Source organism: Salvelinus sp. IW2-2015, unplaced genomic scaffold, assembly GCF_002910315.2.
Source record: "Salvelinus sp. IW2-2015 unplaced genomic scaffold, ASM291031v2 Un_scaffold8355, whole genome shotgun sequence".
Classification (NCBI taxonomy): Eukaryota; Metazoa; Chordata; class Actinopteri; order Salmoniformes; family Salmonidae; genus Salvelinus; species Salvelinus sp. IW2-2015.
This window is the reverse complement of record NW_019949615.1, coordinates 24,628-34,104: the sequence shown is the minus strand read 5'-3', so window position 1 is coordinate 34,104 and position 9,477 is coordinate 24,628. Positions and strand designations below refer to the sequence as shown.

The 9,477-nt window shown below is 42.3% G+C and overlaps 2 long non-coding RNA genes across 2 annotated transcripts; both read right to left on the bottom strand.

Moving 5' to 3' along the window:
• Window positions 1-3,973: 3,973 nt before the first annotated feature.
• On the bottom strand, window positions 3,974-5,266 carry LOC112079529 (uncharacterized). Its single transcript, XR_002895968.2, has 3 exons — window positions 5,139-5,266; window positions 4,242-4,442; window positions 3,974-4,064 (listed from the first exon to the last, which is right to left on the bottom strand). It is a non-coding gene; the product is annotated as an uncharacterized lncRNA (long non-coding RNA).
• A 2,354-nt stretch (window positions 5,267-7,620) lies between these two features.
• Window positions 7,621-9,448, bottom strand: LOC139027211 (uncharacterized). Its single transcript, XR_011479273.1, has 2 exons — window positions 8,726-9,448; window positions 7,621-8,580 (listed from the first exon to the last, which is right to left on the bottom strand). It is a non-coding gene; the product is annotated as an uncharacterized lncRNA (long non-coding RNA).
• Between the last annotated feature and the right edge of the window lie 29 nt (window positions 9,449-9,477).

The window sequence follows — 9,477 nt, the reverse complement described above, 5'->3', positions numbered from 1 at the left end:
GGGCGGGCAGGTGCGGGCAGCGATCGGTTGAAGAGCATGCATTTAGTATTACTTGCATTTAAGAGTAGTTGGAGGCCACGGAAGGAGAGTTGTATGGCATTAAAGCTCATCTGGAGGTTAGTTAGCAGTGTCCAAAGAAGGGCCAGAGGTATACAGAATGGTGTCGTCTGCGTAGAGGTGGATCAAAGAATCACCAGCAGCGAGAGCGACATCATTGATGTATACAGAGAAGAGAGTCGGCCCGAGAATTGAACCCTGTGGCACCCCCATAGAGACTGCCAGAGGTCCGGACAACAGGCCCTCCGATTTGACATACTGAACTCTATCGGATAAGTAGTTGGTGAACCAAGTGAGGCAATCATTTGAGAAACCAAGGCTGTTGAGTCTGCCAATAAGAATGTTGTGATTGACAGAGTCGAAATCCTTAGCCAGGTCGATGAATACGGCTGCACAGTAATGTCTCTTATCYATGGCGGTTATGATATCGTTTAGGACCTTGAGCGTGCCTGAGGTGTACCCATGACCAGCTCTGAAACCAGATTGCATAGCGGAGAAGGTACGGTGAGATTCGAAATGGTCGGTAATCTGTTTGTAAACTTGGCTTTCAAAGACCTTAGAAAGGCAGGGTAGAATAGATATAGATCTGTAGCAGTTTGGGTCTAGAGTGTCTCCCCCTTAGAAGAGGGGGATGACCGCGGCAGCTTTCTAATCTATGGGAATCTCAGACGATACGAAAGAGAGGCTGAACAGGCTAGTAATAGGGGTTGCAACAATTTCGGCAGATAATTTTAGAAAGAGAGGGTCCAGATTGTCTAGCCCGGCTGATTTGTAGGGGTCCAAATTTTGCAGCTCTTTCAGAACATCAGCAATCTGGATTTGGGTGAAGGAGAAGTGGGGGAGGTTTGGGCGAGTTGCTGTGAGTTGCTGTGGGGAGCGCAGGGCTGTTGACCGGGGTAGGGGTAGCCAGGTGGAAGGCATGGTCAGCCGTAGAAAAATGCTTATTGAAGTTCTGAATTATTGTGGATTTATCGGTAGTGACAGTGTTTCCTAGCCTCAGTGCAGTGGGCAGCTGGGAGGAGGTGCTCTTATTCTCCATGGACTTTACAGTGTCCCAGAACTTTTTTGAGTTTGTACTACAGGATGCAAATTTCTATTTGAAAAAGCTAGCCTTAGCTTTCCTAACTGCCTGTGTATATTGGTTTCTAACTTCCCTGAAAAGTTGCATATGACGGGGGCTATTCGATGCTAATGCAGAACGCCACAGGATGTTTTTGTGCTGGTCAAGGGCAAATAGGTCGGGAGTGAACCAAGGGCTATATCTATTCCTGGTTCTAAATATTTTGAATGGAGCATGCTTATTTAAGATGGTGAGGAAGGCACTTTTAAAGAATGACCAGGCATCCTCTACTGACGGGATGAGGTCATTCCAGGATACCCCGGCCAGTTCAATTAGAAAGGCCTGTTCGCTAAAGTGTTTTAGGGAGCGTTTGACAGTGATGAGGGGTGGTCGTTTGACCGCAGACCCATTACGGATGCAGGCAATGAGGCAGTGATCGCTGAGATCTTGGTTGAAAACAGCAGAGGTGTATTTGGAGGGCGAGTTAGTTAGGATGATATCTATGAGGGTGCCCGTGTTTACAGATTTGGGGTTGCACCCGGTTGGTTCATTGATAATTTGTGTGAGGTTGAGGGTATCAAGCTTAGAATGTAGGATGGCCGGGGTGTTAAGCATGTCCCAGTTTAGGTCACCTATCAGCACGAGCTCAGAAGATAGATGGGGGGCAATCAATTCACATATGGTGTCCAGGGCACAGCTGGGGGCAGAGGGTGGTCTATAGCAAGCGGCAATGGTGAGAGACTTGTTTCTGGAAAGGTGAATTTTTAGAAGTAGAAGCTCGAATTGTTTTGGTACAGACATGGATACAAAGACAGAACTCTGCAGGCTATCTCTGCAGTAGATTGCAACACCGCCCTCTTTGGCAGTTCTATCTTGGCGGAAAATGTTATAGTTAGGGATGGAAATGTCAGGGTTTTTGGTGGTTTTCCTAAGCCAGGATTCAGACACGGCTAAGACATCCGGGTTGGCAGAATGTGCTAAAGCAGTGAATAAAGCAAACTTAGGGAGTAGGCTTCTAATGTTAACATGCATGTTACCAAGGCTTTTACGGTTACAGAAGTCAACAAATGAGAGCACCTGGGGAGTAGGAGTGGAGCTAGGCACTGTAGGTCCTGGATTAACCTCTACATCACCAGAGGAACAGAGGAGAAGTAGGATAAGGGTACGGCTAAAGGCTACAAGAACTGGCCGTCTAGCACGTTCTGAACAGAGCGTAAAAGGAGCAGGTTTCTGGGCACGATAGCATAGATTCAAGGCATAATGTACAGACAAAGGTATGGTAGGAAGAGAGTACATTGGAGGTAAACCTAGGCATTGAGTAATGATGAGAGAGATATAGTCTCTAGAGACATTTAAACCAGGTGATGTCATCGCATATGTGGGAGGTGGAACAACATGGTTGGTTAAGGCATATTGAGCAGGGCTAGAGGCTCTACAGTGAAGTAAGACAATAATCACTAACCAGGACAGTAATGGACAAGGCATATTGATATTAGGGAGAGGCATGCGTAGCCAAGTGATTGTATGGGTCCAGTGAGTGGTTGGGCTGGCTGGGGACAAGGCGATTCAGATAGTTAGCAGGCCAGGGCTAACAAGTTAACAGTTAGCAGGCCGGGGCTAGCAAGCTAGCATAAGGCCTTAGAGGGACGTCGGGTGGGGGAAATTCTGTTTTTGCCTCCTCGTGTGGTGACGTCGATAGACCAGTCGTGGAATTAGTAGGGTTCCAAGTAGCAGAGGGGTCCAAGTCCAATTGGAAAAATGCGTATAGTGGTCCAAGAAACTGGCCGATGGATCAGCTAACAGTCTAATATGCTCTAGATAGCTAGCAGGCCACGGTTAGCAGAATGGGCCTTCAGGGGACGTCGCGCCTGAGGGGCCTGTTGGATTCCTCGGGCAGATTATGTCGGTATTCCAGTCGTGAAGGATCAGCGGGGTTCCGTGCCCCGTACCGGCAGTAGAAGGGGTCCGGATATTGTAGCCGAGGAGTGGGCTTCATGATCCCTAGCCGGGAGATGAGCCTAGCATTGGCTAGCTCCAGGCTAATTGGTGCTTGCTCCGGGACGGAAACGTTAGCCAGGAGTAGTCAACCCGGGTTGCGGTTAGCTAGCTGCGAAGATCCAGATGAAAAGGTTGAAAGTTTGAGGTAGGAATCCAGGGATATGGAGAGAAAAATAAATAAAAAATAGGTATGCTCTGGTTTGACACGCGTGTTACGAACTGGCGAGAGCTTTCCGAGCTAAAGGTTAGCTGACTGATAGCTGGTAGCTAGCAAAAAAACAGATCCACACCACATTGGGTGAGGCGGGTTGCAGGAGAGTATTTTGAAGTTGAGGTTTAGGAAAGAAATATTAAAAAGAATGCAAGGAAAATATATAAAAAGATATATACATGGGACAAGACAAAGACGTCTGAGTGCTACACCATCTTGGATAGGTTCAGGGAAAACAGCTATTAAAGTGACTAGTGTTCTTAATAAAAGTGGCCAGTGATTTCTAGTCTATGTATAATAGGCAGCAGCCTCTAATGTGCTAGTGATGGCTATACCACAACCATTTATTTTCTCTTAGACTATCAGACCCTGTGTAATAAAATACTTTGGTTAACTATATGGTTTAGCATTTTGTGCTATTTAAAGTTATTGATTGACAGTTATTGAACATGGTTGTAACCATACAGCAGAGGCTGTTGCAGGGAGAATGGGGAGAGTGGTCCTCCCTGAACCTTGAATTAGGGTTAGCTACCTTTGGCTGTATGTTCAGCTTCCTCAGAATCCTGCTGACTGCTGCATCATTGTGAGGACACTCCAGTAGTCCTCCCTGGCTCTCATGGAACAGACAGTCCACTGTGAGTATTACATCACTTCTGGTCACTAGTCTGCTGCTGTCAGGTACAGTGTAGTCTGGGTTGAAGGTGTGATGCAGCACTACCAGAATGACATCTTTACCAGCTGTCAAGAGAATGAGGGAATACGTCAAAATAAACCAATAAGCCTCTCAAATAAACAATTTAGTAACGTAATTTATTCCGTTGGTACATTTGAGTAAATCTGGTGTGGAAAGAGAATATCTGGTATCAAAGGAAATAACGTTGCTTGGGAAGTCATATTTTCGATGAGTTACTGTACTTGGAATCTGTTGTAGTGCTGCTTCAATATCAGTCCCGGCGCGGGAGACGATGGGACAGAAAGCCATGATGACATCACTCTCCACTGGCAACTTGACTTCCGTAAAACATCTTGTGGTGTTGTTGAATTGTCTCATAAACTGAATATGAGAATCCAAAGTATTGCCAGTCTCAACTGTGTAYTATTTCATCTTGTGTGCCACTGATTTTAAACAGACATGAAAGACGAAGGTCAAAATAATCATTGACTAAAGTATAAATTATTTTATTAATTGGCACAATGGATATTTGCTTCATAGTTCAGCCAGCATTTATAGTGCACCTCTTAATCAAAATGTGAAATGTGTTTTAAATGACCTCTGTGTTCCAACATGGATGTATAGAAAGTGAATGAACAGACAAAGGGGCTTATTAGTGTAGATAGATACATTTAGGATAGGAAAACTACAACCAGGGTACAAACCATGAAGATAAACTATCTTTCTCTACCGTGCAAACTGCGTACAGCAGCATGAGGCGATTTCACATTCTAAACATGTACTTTTTTGCTCTAGTCTTTCACAATATCCAGCTCTAGAGTACTTTACCACCTCAGGCCTTCCACTGGACAACATGACTTCTTGGAATTAGAAAGTGAAAGTAATGTGTTATTGTAAATGAACTTACTGCCTCTGTTCTATTCTACATTCATAGAATTACTAATCTAAAAAAACATTCCATTAAATTCTGCACTACCAGTTTCCACTTAACCATCTGCACTGTTTTATTTCTGTTGTAAACATAGAATATTAAATGATCACAAAACCTTTCATGACACCCATCCAACTGTAAATTATAGTTATGGTATTCATATTGAATATGAATTGTCAATGAAAGGAAATTAGGAAAGTAGATTTACCCTGCAGCTGTGGGATTATTTTCTGTTGTGGTTTGAAGTCTTCTATCCCAATCGCTAAACTAAGAGAAAGTGAAACTAAACAGCATATGATAAATAAGGGGTTTCCACTAGTTACCACAGCCACAAAGTCAAAATGGACTATATCCAAAACATTATTGAAAAATAAAATGTGTCTTTTGGTCTTAATTTAAGGTTTGACATAAGGTTAGCTGTGTGGTTAATATTAGGGTAAATATTATATTTAAAACCACAATTTAAAAAGATAAATTGCAGAAATAGGCGGGGTTTATAACTTTATGTTTGTGGTATCTAGTGACAACTGATAAGGGGAGGAGGCTATTTTATTAGAAAGTCACTATAGTTCAAACAACAAAGCAGAAACTCGACATATATTTGGTTAACAGCTGAGGGATGGGGCTGGAGAAAGGTGACCGCTATGAAGGCATGGCACGACTGACCATCCATCCATGACATCAACATGATAGTTTTAGCCATGTTTTGAGGCTATAGTATACAGTGTTAGTTCAKAATTACACATTTAAAAACAATGGKGTAAAACAAGCTTATATTTGGGGTTCTGATYGGGTACGGCAGTMMAACTAAACTCATAGTGCAATAAGTTAGTCTTTTGAATTATATATACAGCCATTAATTKTTAAGTTCAGAAATGAACGTACCAATTACAGATTGCCCATTTAGTATAAGGTAAAGTACATAATAGTAGTTCGAACAAGCAAGATTTAAATTTGTTTGGTTGCCTCAATTGCTTAAAAATCTGTCCTCTAGTCCCCTTCACTGGAAAAGCCTTGACAGGTGAAAACAATGTGGTGGAAGCTCATTTTTACTCCATTGTCTTACGTCAGATAGCACAACGTCTGTCTGCACTACTGGCTCTCGTGGTTGAGTGTATTTAGGCTGAAAAGTAGAATTATTTTCAACTACAGATCATGATTCATGTTATTGTCCTGTCATTAAGGATAATATAGTCCTTTAAACCTAGCAGTCATAGTTCTATGCAACTTCCCTTATTCACTAGATATAGTGAACAAAATATAAATGTAACACGTAAAGTATTGGTCCCATGAAATTAAAGTTAGCAGAATTGTTCCATACTCACAAAAAGCTCTGATTTCGTGCACACATTTGCTTATATCCCTGTCATTGGGGATTTATCTTTCGCCAAGCTAATCCATCCACCTGACATTTGTGCCATACCAAGAAGCTGACTAAACAGCATGATCATTACACAGATGCACCTTGTGCTGGGGACAGTGTTTGAGGCTGTTGGTACATTTTGAGTAAATCTGGTGTGGAAAGAGAATATCTGGCAGAGAAGGAAATAACATTGCTTGGGAAGTCATATTTGGGATCAGTTACTGTACTTTGAATCTGTTGCAGTGCTGCTTCAATATCAGTCCCGGCGCGGGAGACGATGGGACAGAAAGCCATGATGACATCACTCTCCACCAGCAACTCGACTTCCGTAAAACATCTTGTGGTGTTGTTGAGTTGTCTTATAAACTGAATATGAGAATCCAAAGTATTGCCAGTCGCAACTGTGTAGTATTTCATCTCGAGTGCTACTTAGACAAGAAAGATAAATCAAAAAGGTAATTGATAAAAGTATGAATGTTGGTATTAATTGGCACAACGGATATTTTGTTCATACTACAGCCAGCTAGCTATATGTCACGACTTCCGCCGAAGTCGGCTCCTCTCCTTGTTCGGGCGGCGTTCGGCGGTCAACGTCACAGGCTTTCTAGCCATCGCCGCTCCATTTTTTATTTATCTATTCATTTTGTCTTGTTCCCTGCACACCTGGTTGTCATTCCCCAATCACACTACATGTATTTATTCCTCTGTTCCCCCGCATGTCTTTGTGGGTGGTTGTTTCGTGTTACGTGTCATTTTTGACGCGCTATTTCTGGTGTGCGTTTATTCCGTGTTTTATTTCACAAGTGTAATAAATATCATTTATTATAACACAAGCATATTTGCTATTACGTTGTTATAACTAACTTCTTTCCAAACAGGGTTTCTCACAAACTCATAAGCAGATACTGAGACCCACACACACCCAGAGACAGATGGCTGACACAGGCCTTTCATAAAGACTAATAAGAAAAGGGTGCTTGGTACTGCATTTCACGAGATACTGAGACACACACATACCCAAGGACAGAGGGATGACGCAAACCTTTCATAAACACTGATAAGACAGGAACATCTACGCACACACAAAATCTCCTCTTCAGTCTGAACATTTTACAGAGACACACAGAAATGTCAAAATAGGAACATCTACGCACACACCTAATCTCCTGTTTTAGCTGAACATTTCTGAAGACAAAGAACTCTACTCAGAACCAATGAGACAGTGATACTAGCCTGAAGGGGACCTCGCCCAACTCATCAGGACCAACCAGAGGACCAGAACTTCCAGACTCAACCTACTTTCTGTGCTGTATAAATGTCAATGCACTCTGTTATCTGGGCTTCTTTCGGATAGTTCCATTTGAGCTTGATGAAAGGGTCCGTGCACGCTATTTCAGATATCTTTACCTCTGAATAAATTGCTTTTAATTAAACCTTATCCACCCTGTCCAGAGTCTCTACTTCGTCTCAGTTCTCCAGTAAACTTGTGATATCAACACAAGGTATGTTATTTTGTTTGTACTTTATTATTGTGACTGTTTGCGCGCTTTGGCATATTGGATGGAGGTTTCGACGCAGCGGCGTCCGTCTGTTGGTTTCTCCTGCCTAAGTAAAGTGTGCGCCAGTTCAAAACTCTCCTGCACCTGACTCCGCTCCCAGTACGCACACTATTGACACTATAAGAGTATTGTAGGTTTAACCATTTACTTTATAGTGCACCCTTTCATCAAAAAAATAAAATAATACAAAATAGCCCTGTTTAAATTACCTCTGCGTTCCAACATGAACCTATAGAAAGTAAATGAACAGAGAAAGGGGTTTATTAGTCTAGATAGATACATTCAGGAAAGGAAAACATGTACAGCAACCAGTGTAAATTCCAAAGATTAAGGCAGAGACTATGTAATGATATAATAGAAACATATTTAGTCAAGCAGCTGCAGGGGAGATCTATCTCTGATTTCACAGGGAAGAACTCAAAGAATAAATGGTTAGATGTTCAGGGAAGAACTCAAAGAATAAATGGTTAGATGTTTCTTATATAGTGGGAGGTGATCATACAATCATATTGTTTACACAACAGTTCTTTATACAAGCAACAGTTCTGGAACACAATGGCCTTGTGTTAGGGTGCAGACATACCAGGAGTCTACTGTATGAAAGGCATAACATCACAGTCCAACACAGAACATATCCCTTGAAAAGTTACAACAGCTTACCCCAAAATGTGCCACAAGACTAACACAACACAGCTCAGAATCACAGCTAGAATGGGAAGTTGTCTGATCTGTACAAAAAGAAGAGTATCCAGTACATCAAATACAGAGAGATGCTGTACTCAAAATGATGATTAATTGATACAAAACCCCAATCACAATCTGTGTGACAGCTTTAGAGTTCAGTAACAAAGTCTTCATTGTGAATGTACTTACCAGACTGTTACCCTGTTCAGGGATTCTGATCCGTTCTTCAGCTCCAATCTATAGAAAACACTCATTACAAATACTAATATTTGATTCATTTATTTCACCTTTATTTAACCAGGTAGGCTAGTTGAGAACAAGTTCTCATTTGCAACTGCGACCTGGCCAAGATAAAGCAAAGCAGTTCGACACATACAACAACACAGAGTTACACATGGAATAAACAAACATACAATCAATAATACAGTAGAAAAATCTATATACAGCATGTGCAAATGAGGTAGGATAAAGAGGTAAGGCAATAAATAGGCCATGGTGGCGAAGTAATTACAATATAGAAAATTCAACATTGGAATGGTAGGAAGTGCAGAAGATAAATGTGCAAGTAGAGATACTGGGGTGCAAAGGAGCAAGATAAATAAATAAATACAGTATGGGGATGAGGTAGATTGGATGGGCGATTTACAGATGAGTTATGTACAGGTGCAGTGATCTGTGAGCTGGTCTGACAGCCGGTGTTTAAAGCTAGTGAGGGAGGTAAGTCTCCAGCTTCAGAGATTTTTGCAGTTCGTTCCAGTCATTGGCAGCAGAGAACTGGAAGGAGAGGCGGCCAAAGGAAGAATTGGCTTTGGGGGTGACCAGTGAGATATACCTGCTGGAGGGCGTGCTACGGGTGGGTGCTGCTATGGTGACCAGTGAGCTGAGATAAGGCAGGGCTTTACCTAGCAGGGACTTGTAGATGACCTGGAGCCAGTGGGTTT